Here is a 16,039-nt window from a genome sequence, read left to right as displayed (position 1 = left end):
TACTTTCATATGGAAGAAACGAAACGGTCATATGAGTCAGATTTTAAGAGATATTCAGGTTTTCGTGAAACAGGGCCAGAACGGTTTCTGGATCCCCTGCTCCGACTTTGAAAATTTACCATAAATTATCCAGAAACAATTAGAAGTCATTCCTTATATGCATAGATTCCCCTTTGAGTCTAGTTTCATTAGAAACAAACAGTATGAGCATTGGAGCTCTGTACGAGATGATATCCAGGTCGTAATGCGCAAAGGTCAGTGTAGTCAAACCCTGAAATAGGGGTGACTTTAACTAATAAACTGTACCAATTGGCCCTACCAAAAATTCTAGAAAAAAATTTGTAGATGAAATTATGAGTCTAGTTTCAGAGAAAATTTACGGAACTGGTTTTCGAGTTCGGGAACTCGAGATATGATTTTTAAGGTAACAGTGATGCAGTTAGCTAGCCTACCTGGAACAGAAATTCATAATTTCCAAGAGAGAAATAAGGGAAGTAAGCCCGGTAACACCTCGTGGTCAAATCCGGTGACGGTCACGGGTTTGGGGTGTTACATTTTCGGTTTAGTCAGAACCACTCCCAACGTATGTTTTGGGCCCCGTAGGCCTTTATAAGGGACAATTTGCATGTAATTAGATTGTTTTAAATTTGGATGAAATTTCATGGCTCGGTATTATATGTTAGTTTACGTTTAAGTCTGGTAATACCTCGAACCCTGTCCTGGTGTCGGATACAGGTAAGGGGTGTTACATTTAGTGGTATCAGAGCCAGGTTTAGTCGATTCTTGGACTAACGTAGCATGTGTACGAGTCTAGCTATACATGCCATACATATGTTATGATAGTGTGATGACTCCTGATGATTTTGAAATGTGTTTTCATATAGTAAATAGATCTCGATAGAGCAGTGGCGGATGATGTTCAAAGTAACACACTTGCAGTGGCACCAAGGGAGAGAGTTAACTGGGAATTCTTCCAAGAAGAATTCCGTAAGAAATACATTAGCCAGAGATTTATTGATTAGAAAAGGAAGGAATTCCTCGAGTTAAAATAGGGCCAAATGATGGTAACTGAATATGAGCGTAAATTTGTAAGACTGAGCAAATACGCTCGAGAATGTGTACCGACTGAGGCCATCATGTGCAAAAGATTTAAAGATGGATTAAACGAAGACATTTGATTTTTGGTGGGTGTCCTTGAATTGAGAGAATTTGTTGTGCTTGTAGAGAGAGCTTGTAAAGCTGAGGAATTGGCTAAAGAGAAGAGAAAAGCTGAGTTAGGGTCTCGAGATTCAAAAAAGAGACAGATGGGTAAATTATTTCAATCCTCAACTAAGAAACTGAGAGAGTTTAATACTCAATCGAGTGCTTCAGCTGGGTTTTCGAACAGGAACTATGGAAGCAGTATATAGGTCATAAGGCTCAAATTACTTCGATAGCGAGTATGGGTAACACTTGACCTAATAGACTTGAGTGTCAAAATTGTGGCAGACGTCACCCCGATGAATGCTGGATGAATAGCTAGGCATGTTTCAAGTGGGGTTCACATGATCATTTTATCAAGGACTGTCTGGAAACAGTTGAAAAGGAAAATTTTTAGAATGCAAGATCGGGCAATGCTTCTTCTAGATGGAGACCACAGAAGAATCTGGGAAATGGAGCAAGTAGTAAGAGTGCAAGTAGGGATCCAACTGTGAGACCTGAGAGCACTTGCAAGGACTTATGCCATTCACACTCACGAAGAGGCTTCATCCCCTGATGTGATTACGGTTACTTTTTCTCTCTATGATACTTCTGTTGTTGCTTTGATTGATCTGGGATCTACCCATTCGTATGTATGTGTGAAATTGGTGTCTAGCATGAATATGCCCATTGAGTCTACAAAATTTGTGATAGAAGTGTCAAACCCTCTAGGCAAGCATGTGATAGTTGACAAAGTATGTAAGAATTGCCCTTTAATGATTAGAGGTCATTGTTTTCCAGCTAATCTCATGCTTTTTTCATTTGATGAATTTGATATAATACTTGGTATGGATTGGTTGACCATGCATGGTGTAGTAGTAAACTATGGAAGGAAAATCATTGAATTGAAATGTGAAAGTGGTGACATTTTTCAAGTTGAATCGGATGAATCAAATAGCTTGCCTATAGTGCTTTCTTCCATGACTACTAAGAAGTGTATAAGAAAAGGTTACGAAGCATATCTTGCTTTTGTGTTGAATGTAAAAGAGTCGGAGTTGAAGATTGAGTCAGTACCAGTAGTTTGTGAGTATCCAGACGTGTTTCCGGAAGAGTTGCCCGGATTACCTCCAATTAGGGAAGTTGAATTTGGTATTGATCTAGTTCCGGGTACGACACCCATTTCTATTGCTCTGTATAGGATGGCTCCGACCGAATTAAATGAGTTAAAAGTCAGTTGCAAGAGTTGACAAACAAAGGTTTCGTGAGACCCAATTATTCTCCCTAGGGTGCACCGGTGCTATTTGTGAAAAAGAAAGATGGTTCAATGAGATTGTGTATTGACTACCGACAACTCAACAAGGTGACGATAAAGAATAAGTACCCCTTGCCAAGGATAGATGACTTATTTGATCAACTGAAGGGAGCCACATTATTTTCTAGGATAGACTTGAGGTCTGGTTACTACCAATTGTGAGTTAAAGGTTCAGACGTACCGAAGACTGCATTTGGGATGAGGTATGGTCACTTTAGTGATGCCTTTTGGTTTGACGAATGCTCTGCGATTTTCATGGATTTAATGAACTGAATTTTCTGACCTTATTTAGATAAATTTGTTTTGGTGTTTATCGATGATATCCTGATTTATTCTCGTGACGAATGTGAACATACCGATCATTTGAGAATTATTTTACAAACTTTGAGAGATAAGCAATTGTATGCTAAGTTTAGCAAAAGTGAGTTTTGGCTTAGAGAAGTCGAATTTTTGGGGCACATTGTGTTAGGTGATAGGATCCGAGTTGATTCGAGTAAGATTTAGGCTTAGAGGTGGCTTATATTGATTATTGGGTTGTAACCCTAATTATTGGTGCATGCATACAAATGTGCTTAGGTTTTAATGTGGCTATGGTTGCTTATGGTTAATGAGTGTGATGGATGAAATGTATGATTGGTGTATGAAACTTGAATTAATGTGTATGACAATATAGGTGATGCAAGTGTGTAACTTGAAAGTAAGTTAGTAAAGATGATAGACAAATATGAAATTGGTGTGGAATGCAATATGAAAGCATGATAGTTTGAATAGGTGATATGTTGGCATTACCAAGTCATAATTTAACCATGAATGTGAATGCTTGAGTAATCAAATGTGCCATGTTGCATGCTATGAAGTGAGTGTAATTATGTGAGTGTTTAATGGTGGCAAACGGCTTAGAAAATAGCCTAGAAATTGTCCACACGGTTTGACACACGGCCGTGTGTCTAGGCCATGTGTGACACACGGTCCGTCCTATGGGCGTGTGATCTAGCCGTGTATCCCCTGCACCCTAATTAATGCAAATAGAATGCCTAATAGTAAACATACGAGCAGAGACACGGCTGTGTGTCTCAGCCGTGTGGAGGACACAGTCTCAGGATATGGCCTTGTGCCCAAGTCGTGTGAAGTCCACACTTAATTTTGAGAATTTAATTCACCATATGGCCTAAGCACATGGGCATCTAACTTGGCTATGTGACCTTATTTTATTGATGGAATCATAGTCAGAGAGTTACACGGGCTGAGGACACGGGCGTGTCCCAGGCCATACGGGCGTGTGTGACCACACGGCCTACCCACACCGGCGTGTGACTCTCCAAAGTATGAAAAGTTTTCTAAGTATAGTAGAAGTTTTGAAAGTTTTAGTTTAGTCTCGAACCACTCCCAACGTATGTTTTGGGCATCGTAGGCCTTTATAAGGGATAATTTGCATGTGATTGAAAAGTTTTAAATTTGGATGAAATTTTATGGTTCGGGATTGTATGTTAGTTTACGTTTAAGTCTGGTAATACCTCGAACCCTGTCCTGGCATCGGATACGGGTAAGGGGTGTTACGTGTTGTGATAAATCCAGGATCCCAATGGATTATGAGGAAGTATCGTAGTCATTCTTTCCAAAGGAATACTTAAAGTCGTTGGCTAAGTTATGGTTTGACTTTGTTCGATATAGTTTCATACATATCTCACACAGTTCCACCATCTCGATAGAACAAATACTTTTATTGTATGCAATTATGATAGAAATCCATGATTGTGCTAGAAAGAAGATTGAAAGTGCTTATTTCCCATCATTGATAACTTCACTTTGCTTAAGGGCCCAAGTTAAGAAAAAAGCAAACCTGAAGGTCCCATATGTTCAAGGTTGCATTACAACCCATGATCTTGAAAGGTTAGTGGAGAATGTCCATGAACTAAACCCAATTGAACCAAATGAGCCAATAGAACCAGAATCCTATGAGTCATCGAACAATTTAGAAACAGAAGCTAACTTTGTTATTGAAATGGAAGAGGTAGAATCAGAGGAAAAACCAAATGAGACTGAACCGATAAAGGAATCGAAAACTTCTGAACCAAGAGATGAGCCAAATGCCGATGAGCCGATTGAACCAAGTATTGATCTTGAGTTGACTATTCCAATATCCACTTCTTCAAACACTGTGAAGAAATTGAAATTATCAACTATGATGTATATGATGAAGTTTATGCATAATCAGCAACAAGCTTATTGGAAATATGCAAAAGTTAGAGATGATTCTATAAGAAATACTTTTAAAAACATCTCTAACCATTTTGTTCCTGAGTTCCCAGATTATATCTTCGATCATGGAAGGAAGATGATAAAGGAAGCGAGGATGAAGCATTAAAGAGGAAGACGAGGGGGATAAGTCAAATAAATTAAAAAGGGGTAGTTCTTTTCTTTAGTTTTTATTTCTTTTTAGATTTTTAATTTTATTTCTTAATTAGTATTTTGTTTTCACATACTAAATTAGCAAGCATGAATAAAATAAGTTCAATGGCTCTTCATAGTAAAATAAAGTGATGTGGTAATGAGAATGAACATGTCTAGGATTGGATTGTGAGAAAGACTTGGCACTTAAGCAGTCTTTATGACTCACCTCTCTTTTCTTACAACCCTACCTGGTGTTCACTTTTCATTTATTACTTTGTTTTCACAATGAGGACATTGCTTCTTTTTAAAGGGGGGTCAGGTATTTCGCATGATATTTTAGTAAGGCATTTCGCATAAATTTTAAAGTATGTTTCAATATTTTTACTTAAGTATGTTGAAATAAATGAATGTTCAGAAGGAATTTTTGTTCATAAGTATGTTCAAATGCAAGCATGATTTTTTATTTTATCTCAGTTATTTGTATGTTATCTTGAGTGATGGAATGCTTGTATGATTTTAGTCTTATATAGTATTTGCCATGAAAGTTTGATTTTTTTAGAAATAGACATGTATGAAAGTTAAAAGTCTTTATAATTGACTTAGTAACTTCTTGAGGAAAAATCTTAGGAGGTAAAAGATTCTAATATGATATAGACACATTTTCTTTGGATTGTTTGAGCCTTTCAACCCGACCTTATGAAATTTATCCCTTGAAACTTAATTTTGAGCTTAATGGCCTATTTATTGCAAAAATGCCTACATTGTAAGTCACATTAACATCTTTTGAAATTTATCCTTGTAACATCCCAAAAATTAGGGGTTAGTATAATCGAGTTTGTAAATCGAGAGAGTGGTCATGTCTTAATTTTTAAGATTATCTATCCATTTTTAGGAAATAAGTGAGGTATTTGTTTGTTGGTTAAGTGTTAGTGAAACGTTCCTTGAAACCCAAGTTCAAATTCCTTCTCTCTCACCATTTTTATTATTTTGTAAATTTTGCCTTAAACCCTAGTATTTGACATGCCTTATTTTTAAAATAAATATTGAAAAATTATTTCAAGAATGAGGAAAAATCCTAATGGTTAAAAGAAATATGAGAAAGCATGGAAATTAAATGAGGTCCCAAGTTCGAATCTTTCCCTTGTGAAATAATTAAATTTTGCAATATCTCTTATTTTTTTAATGTGTAACACCCCTAACTCGTATCCATTGCTAGAATAGGGTTATGGAGCATTACAGAACATATTATACACTTACACATACATTTCATGTACATTTTCAAATTTCATATAATCATCAGTCAACAATATTCATATCATCCCTAATATGAGCCTATGAAAACATGCATTCGGGGTGGTTCGAAACTTAATTGATGACTTTAGAAACTTTTCAAACACATAGAAAATTTTTGCAAAATATAGGGGACACACGCCCATGTGGCTCGATCATGTGTCTCACACGGCCAAAGACACGCCCGTGTCACAGGTCATGTGGACATTCGAAATGGGATCATAGGCCGTGTCCCAGCCCGTGCTCGACCCCGTGTAACTCTCTGACTTGGGTCACACGGCCAACACACACGCCCATGTGGTAAACCCATGTGCCCTAGAAATGGCCACACATGTCCGTGTATCAGGCCGTGTGCTAGGCCGTGTCGATCCTGTAGGGTATACTGACTTATGCAATATGGTCAAGTTACACGCCTGTGTGCTGGGTTGTGTGAAGCATACTAACTTGATTTTAAATTCAACACCAGGGGACACATGGCTGTGCCATCTGACTGTGTGTCACACATGGCTGAGGCACACACCCGTGTCTCTGCCCGTGTGGACAAAAATAGGCTATTTACCAAGCCATTTTGCCACCCAATCATGCTTGCACCTACATCAACCCAATTTGCACCAAAACATAACATACATAATCATTCAAACCAAACCAAATCAAGCCTAATTCATGGAAATTTTATACCATTATCCCTATTACTCACAAGTCACAAAAAAGGCCATTCCATTTTATACCAAATTCATATATACAAATCAACTCATTAGACTCTTTCAAACATGCTTATTTATGCATCAATTTCACAAACATATAACTTCTCCAAAATCAAACATTTTATATCCACAATATCTATAATCCACAAGCATTATATATCCATCCATAAACTCACAACACAAGCTATATACATATATATACACAACCAAATTAAGCCAACTCTTATGGCTATATACAAAACCAAACATTAGACTTTTACAAGTCAATTCAAATGGCTAAAATCATTATCAACCCATGACCAAAATGACCATAATCCTACACATGCCATATATGTAAAACGCTTAACTTCAAAAGTACCAAAGTGATAGTAAGATAGTGTGATGAAGTCTCCAATGATCCCCGAATTCGAGCTAACTTTGCAATCACAATAAACATGTTAAAATAAACAGAGTAAGCTTTATAGCTTAGTAAGATCATATGGCTAATAAGTATAATTTTCCAATTCATTCACCATTTAAAGAACATAAGTAAATATAAGTGATACATTCAATTCAACAATTTGCTCATTTCCATAATTCTATGTGTAACACCCCGAACCCGAGACCATCGCCGGTGTCGGACACGAGGGGTTAGCAAGCCAAGTTCACTTGTTTTGCCCATCCATTGGACATTTCCAGTCAGGCTGGAAAAACTGCGTCACTGTTGCCTTAAAAATCATATCTCTAGTTTCAAAACTCGGAAACTGGTTTCGTAAATTTTCCCTGAATTTAGACTCATATATCCATCCATGGATTTATTTCTAGAATTTTGGTCGGGCCAATTGGTACAGTTTATTAGTTAAAGTCACCCATGTTACAGGGATCGACTGCTCTGACCTTCGCGCGGTATAACTTGAATATCTCTCTGTACAGGGCTTTAATGCTGGTGCCGTTTGTTTCTAATGAAACTAGACTCAAAATGGAATCTGTAAATATAAGGTATGTCTCCTAATTCTTTCTGGATAATTTATAGTAAATTTTAAAGTTGCGACAGGGAACCCAGAAACCGTTCTGGCCCTGTCTTACAATAGCTTTAATATCTCTTAACATGTAACTCCTATGACCATTTCGTTTCTTCCATATGAAAATAGACTCATCAATGTTCATTTACATAGCTGATTCACTATTTAATACCATTCCTACAAATTTTGGTGATTTTTCACATTCACGTTACTGCAGCTGGCAGCATCTGTTTTAAGGTAGGTCTTACCTATTTTGTAGTCTCCATGAACCAACTAGTCTTGCCTTACATAGGTCCACATATGATCATTTTAACCATGCCAATGGCTGATCATGTGACCAACATTCCCATTTCCAATTCATAGTCACATCATGACACCATATATATATATACAAACCGCAAATAGTTTAAGTTGATACTTCACTATTACGAGCCATTTTCGCATGGCCGTACACATATACATCATAACATATTTAAACCAACAAGGGTAGTCCTATACATGCCATTTCAAGTTCAACCAAGAATTTATACCAAAATGGGGCTTGATAGTGTGGATGACTTCAACTTCAACGATCCCGAATCCGATTGCTATCGAGCGAAATCTAGAAAACGAGAGCCAAAGCGGCGGAGTAAGCATTTTATGCTTAGTAAGTCTCAAGGAATATAATCAACTCTAATTACAGCAATACATTCACATAGTTAAATGCATCATTTCATTAATGCACATTCACATAATCATACTTACTTCACCATCCCAACTCTTATGTTCATACACAAATAACGGCTTCATTAAGGCCGATAACTCGTTCCATCATAGGAGCGGATATTCACACGCTCTTACTCCTAGCGCAAAAGCACACACCGCACTTACCTTGTCATTGGGAAATTTCACAAGTGCATTAGCTGAAATTTTCCAGCAAGCTTATAATTTTCAAATCACATACCTTGAGTTTAACCGGATGTCGCTACTCGATCAATCGCCGGGACATAGCCCGGTTATGGTAACCCACACCAAGGCCTACGGGACTTAACCCGGATATCACGATTTGCACAAATGCCTTGGTCTTAGCCGGATAGAATGACTCGCACGAATGCCTTGGTCTTAGCCGGATGTAGCCACTAGCACAATTGCCTTGGTCTTAACCCGGTTATAATTTCCAGCATAATTGTCTTGGGCTTAGCCCGGATATCATTCAATTTCTCATGCACACATACATCAATAATCATTGGACATACATATTTATTTTCGTTACTAAGGCTCAAACACAATTATAATCACTAACATAATCGCCTTCGGACTTAGCCCGGTATCATTCAATACTCATACACACATAAATCAATAATCAATACATCCATATTTCATTCCACATAATTCAAGTAAGGTCACTTCTTGAGGACTTACCTCGGATGTTGTCGAACGGCTTTTACGGCTATTCGATTACTTTTTCCTTCCCCTTGTCCAATTGTGGCCCTCTTAGCTCTTGAGCTAATTCAAACAAATTCAATTTATCAAAACCTCATTGTGCTAGCTTATGGCCGAATATGACAAGGAATTTAAATGGTCATATGGCCACCCTTTAGCTTGAATACACAATGGTCATGCACATTTTATACTACATCAAGCAATTCAATACAATTTATTCGAGCATCAAGGAAAAGCTAAGGCCTTCAATAGGCTACCCAAGGCCGAATATACTTGTCCATGTTGAGGCCAATTATGCACTTAATACCACACAAAACAGCATGCATTTTACTAGTTAATGCTTTGCATATTGTAGCTCAAAACTTACAATATAGCATCAAGCACTCATATGTGTGCTAGGCCGAATGTGCTTACAATTTCACAATTATTCTTCAACATCTTCTTCTTTAAACAAACTTATTCATCACTTCCTTCATAACCAAAACATCATGTGCAAACATATATATACATATATGAGCATGGCCGAATTTCAAGGTGTCCATAGCCATCCAAAACACAAATTTTAACTAACATGCAAGAAGCATGAACCATGCTCATGAATGCATCATGGCGAATATGACAATCATGCTCCTTTTCAACTTCAATCATGATAAAACAAAAGAAAGCTCAAAATCTTACTCAAGAGTAGACAATCCATCATTGCATGCATCATCATCAAGCTTCACACTTAGCATGCAATGGCTTTATCACCATAACAACTTTGGCCAAATACCATTTCCATGGCTTAACAAAGATTTGAGCCATGGCTAACATGCACATCAAGTTAGCAACCAAAACATGCATGAAACTCCTAACACAACCTCATACATACCTTAATCTTGATGCAAACTTAGCCAAATCTCCTTCTAGATCTCTTCCAAACCAAGCATGAAGCAAAAATCCTCCTTCTTCCTTAGTTTTGGCTCAAAGAAAGGATGAACAAAATTTTTTCTTTCCTTCTCTACAACTCACGGCAATGGGGGGATTACCACACTCACACACATTTTTTTCATTTTTATCACCCATACACCTTTGTTTATTATTTCACCCTAATGCACCAACAAAACATGTTTCATGACATGTTTAGCCCATCCTCCCTTGTCATGGCCGGCCACCACCTATAAAGGGGAATTTGACATGCAAGTCCATTATTTTGCATGCATGCTTTAATTAGTCATCACACATTTCCTATCATACTTTCAAAGTTCATTACTAAGTCCTTTCTTGTGGAATTCACCCTTATAACACTAAATCAATCATCATAAAATGTCATACATGAGCACACACATATTATAGGCATCAAAATAAATTTTTAATTATTTTTATGCCTCGGTTTTGTGGTCCCGAGACCACCTTCCGACTAGGGTCAATTTTGGGCTGTCACACTATGTATCATGTATAAATTCATCAACTTTCACTTACTTTTCATATGAACTCATCAATTATCACTTACTTGCCAAACTTATTCCGAGTATTTGGATTGATCCGTATCATTGCTTACATTCTCATACCATAATATTTTCCAGTTTAACCATTCGGAATAATATTGGATACTCGGGAATCTCGCACCAAAGTGCCACATACATAGCCAATGCTATCTCAATCTCATATCACATATATGCTCACTCTCGAGCTATCAACAGGCTTGCTCACATAAGCTGTCAGTCAAGAGTAGCTACACAGTGCTGCTCACACAAGCTGTCAAGTAATTGCAACACATGTCAGTATACTCAGCCACCGGTAGGACGTTCAGGACCAGCACCCGAATCACATTATCACAATAACCCTAATGACATGTCACTAGTATCCTATCTATTCCTAAGGTTCAACCAGGATTCTCACTGTGTAAATGCTTTGTTGATAGATTCCACAGTGTCGTAATATCAAATTATAATATTTAAGCATATAAACACATATAACATTAAGCTTATTAATCATACAAACTTACCTCGGTTCACAAAAACGATAAAATAGGTCGATTAGTCGAGTACTTTGTTTTTCCCCAATCTAGATTCGAATTTCGATTTTCTTGATCTATATGTAATCAAATTTAGCTTATTTAATTATCATTCTATTCAATTTAATCCAAAAACACTCATTAAAGCATATTTACACTTTTGCCCCAAGTATTTCACAACTTTTACAATTTAGTCCTTATTTCATAAAAACACAAATTAATGCAATTTGATACTAACCCATGCTAGCCAAATTTTCCTAATACACATATCAGCCCATATTTTTCATTTATTTCACAATTTAACCACAAACTTTTCATATTTCTCAATTAAATCACTATTTTGCATTTTTACTAAAAATCACTTAACAAAACTTGCATAACTATCATCAAACATTCATAATCTATCATCAATCATTAAATCTCATACATATTCATCAATGGCAACATCCTAAACCTTTAATAGTTTTGCAAATTAGCCCCTCGTCTAGCTAGACTAAGTTGCAACGATCGCAAAAACATAAAAAATCATTAAAAACCAAGTCAAAGATCATACCATGCATTCAAAACTCCATGGCCAAATGTTTGAAGCTTAAAATGGCTTCCTTATGCCCCAATTCTCGGTTGAAGATGATGAATAGAAAAGAAAATGGATTTTTTTATTTAATATATTTACCAATTACCAAATTAACCTTAATAATAAACCATTAATTCACTCATAAAAACAATGGGTTAATTTCATGGCTATTTAATACCTTTAACTATTAGAACAACACTTTTACACTTTATGCGATTTAGTCTTTTTTTATCAAATTAAGCACTCAAATGATGAAATTTCTGAACGAAACATTCACATAAACATATCATCATGCTGTAAATATTAAAATAATAATAAAATAATTGTTTTGACTTTATATTTGTGGTCTCAAAACCACTGTTCTGATTTGACTAAAAACTGGCTGTTATAGTGTGTGCCATCCATACCCTTGAACCCTAAGTATAAATAAAACTTTTTATTGTATTTTTTAGCCCTGAATTCAATTTTTCCCTACCCTATCCGTTCACCCTCTTCCTCTCCTCTTTTCTCTTCAATCTTCTTTCTTTCTCCCATTGTTGTCGTCGCCTACACCTCCAATTTTACCATATCTTTCTTCTTCATTTTGTATCAAGATTGTGCACTATATCCTTTTATTTATTGCTTCCATTTATCCTCATCTAAAATCAGCCCCAAATATGAAATCTAGAACCCCAAGAATGATTATGAATATTGCCAATAAAGTGCCATTGTCGTTTTTCTCTCTTGGGTAAGATCTCTTTTCTCTTCAATTTATTGATTAATCTTGTCAATTAAAAACCAAAATTTTATATTTTAAATTCAGTGGATTTTAAATTATTTCAAAGTTATTTTTTCATATTTTAATGAGATCTCAAACCGTTTTAAAATTCAACCCCAATTTTGGCCACCATAGGTGGTGGTGCGTGTGCATAAGTGTAGAAAAGGGGGTTGTTTTGTTTCTTGGGTCTTGCCCATATTTTTCCAGAATTAAATTGTGTTCTTGAACCATCCTAATCATCCTTTAATAACATGTGAATTATGGGAGAATTTCTTGTTCAATTAGCCAGTCGGATCTTACAAATCGTGAAGCTTAAGTACAATTAAGGATAACTAGTTTGTTAGTTCGACATAGTTGTTGGGTAAGGGTTATGAATTGATTAAATGAAGGAATTTAATCATTAATTAGATACTGATTTTATGGTATATTATTGAATTAGGTGCTGACCCAAATGCCCAAATCATCCGTAAAGGCGAAGGACGATTGTGCGTACGGTTTTCATCGATATAGTGTAAGGAATCTAACTAGTTTAGATTCATAAAATAGTTATAATTTCAACGATTGGTTTGAAATAATAAGTGGTTGTTTGGGGGATGGTTTAATGGTAAATTTATTGAATTTATACTAAATTTCGATTTAGGTTCGTTTAAGGAATTATTAAAGAAAATTGGAAGATTCATTAGTGTGCTGCGAGGAAGCGGAAAATAAGGTGTAGGTCCTAAACTCATAAAATTGTTTGAAAATGTTAAATATCATGTTATATTTGATAAATTATCTTTCTTATTGGATTGGATTAATAGCCAAATTATTGATTTTGTGAGTGATCGAACTAGGTATGTTTTGAGCCTTAAAAGATTGACCTGTTGGCAAAATTGCTAGTTTGACAATATGAATGCTTGATTGAGTTTGTAATTGCATATTTGAGATATGAGAATGTTTGACTGAATGATATAATGTGTTGAGATATTAAACTTATGTATGATTTAAGGGCACAATATATTTGTTATGTTGTATACTGAAAAAGGATGCTATTTACGCAAATTGAAAATTTGTAAAGTATGTGAAATTGGACGATATTGATTGATACCAACACAATGGTAATTTGAAAGTTTGGAACATTGTTTCCATTTACTGAGGTGATTATTGAAGACATGCTGAGCATGTCAAATGAATGTGAAAAGTATTGAGATATGATTATGTATAAGATTGTGTGACATATTACATATGCATTGGGTTGGGATTTTGTAGTTGACGGAGGAGTTTCATGGAGTACTAATGACATATTAAGTCCGAATTATTAGTAGTCAGTGCACTGCACCTAGAGTACCGAGGGGAATGGCGATTTATCACATTTCTACCGGCAGCTTGTTTATATTTTACTGGCAGAATTTTTTGCATATTGTTATTGGTGGTTTTAACCACAACGGGTTTAAGCCCTTAATGTTTTAGAGTTCGGATGATGGGTTCTGGGGAACATGTGGTGTGTAGCGAATGGTATGGGTAGAAACCTTTTTGCATTGCATCATGCTCACAACATATTTGAATGTTATTGATTTATGATATGTGTTGTAGTTTGTTGTATTCAATGGTATCAAAATTAATTATTGTTACTCGAATGAATGATGCCCCATGCTCATACACCATTTGACATCAATTTGGTAATGACTATGTAATGATATGGAATTCCTATGATGGTTTCGTTTTCTTCTATTAAAGCCTTGTTTCACTGTATTCGATATTTATGTTTGTTTAAATAATTGTTCGACTCACACTGAGCTTTTCATAAGCACACCCTCAATAGTGTTTAACTTTTCATGTAAACCTCAAAATTAGGACCGTACTCGGTATTTAGAGAATCACCTTAGACCTTGGACTATCTTAAATAAATATTAATCAGCCTTTATTGGTTTTGATTTGTAATTTTTAATTATTTCTAGTTTGTGGCTTGGTAACTTTTCTTTTGGGGATTTTTGTATGCATGAATTACTCAAGCATAATAACTTGATAATGCATGATATCGGGCTTAGGTAAAATTTGATATTGTTACCTAGTTTCCACTGCATTGCAAAGGAACTGTTTTGTAAAAACAAATCGATAAGGCAACTAAGTTTCCAAAATAACTTGAAAAATGATTTTTCCACTGCATTAGTTTAACATCAAGTTTTTTTTAAAGAAGAGTGACAAGCAAACAATTTATTTAAAACAACACTATCAACAATAAAATGAATCCTAAGTATACACGACCTAATGAATGAATGCTTTTAAGCTAACTCAAAGTACGACTACGGTTTTCTCTAAAATGAGTTTATTTAAGGTCTTCAAAAGTAATGTAAGTTAGCTTAGCCATTTTGATGGCTAGTGTAACCTTCTAAATCTAGTCATAACGTTTAAATCAGATTTGGAAGGTTGCAATCCTATTCTTTTTCACCTATCTTAACCAAAAATTTGTCTTGGTGATCAAATTTTGAGGAGAATTATGAAAAGATGTACATGCTTTTCACATATTTTTTTAAAAAAAAGAAAATGAATAAAGAGCAAAGAAAAGTTTGCTTAACTTTCTGAAAAAAAAGCTTGCTTAAATGCAGAAAAATAAGAGCAAATAAAGGAGTGTTCAAAGTCTTAAAAATAAAGAGCAAAATTTTCTCAAGGTTCAAAAAATAATAATAGTGAAGCATAAGTTCAAAATAAGTTTGGGGGTATTCCAAAGACCCATTTGTAAAAAAGTTGTGATGCCAAAGGATCTAAGACAAAGTTAGGGTTAAGATGTTTTTAACCTAAAAATCACTTCTTTTTATCCCTACCTTTATCCTAGCCCCATTACAACCTAATAAATGACCTATTGATTAGATGATTATAATGACTACATTAGTGGAGAGGAATTACTGAGTTCAATATATGAAGACACTAATCAAACCTTGGGATTGCTATGTTTAGTTGATAAAGAAAACATGTTGATTGGTGAATGTTATGTATGACTTTGAAAATGCATGCTAACTATGACTCATGTTGACATTATGATGTACTTAGTATAAAGTTAGAAATAGTATTTGCATTTGAGCTACTTGTCAATAAAGAGTATTTTTCTAGCATGGTTTTATTGACGCATGATTATGTGCAAAGATTGATGCTACTTTATCATTTTGCAAAATTGCCTTAGTAATAGTTGTGTTGTGCATGAACATTACTCGGGACGAGCAATGGTTTAAGTTTGGATGTGTGTAAACTTGAAATTATATAGGGTTTTTCTATATATTTTTACCATCTTTTTACTTAATTATTATGTTTATCTCGAGTAATTATTATTAAAATAAGTGAATTTTACTTAATTAGTAATTTTAGACATGAAAATAGAAAGTATGTGAAATTATGCTTAATTACATGATTTTCGGGCATATTTTATATTAATTCATGTT

The sequence above is a fragment of the Gossypium arboreum genome, chromosome 1 (assembly GCF_025698485.1).
Source record: "Gossypium arboreum isolate Shixiya-1 chromosome 1, ASM2569848v2, whole genome shotgun sequence".
NCBI classification, from domain to species: domain Eukaryota; kingdom Viridiplantae; phylum Streptophyta; class Magnoliopsida; order Malvales; family Malvaceae; genus Gossypium; species Gossypium arboreum.
The sequence above is the reverse complement of the archived record's forward strand: the minus strand, read 5'-3'. Positions refer to the sequence as shown.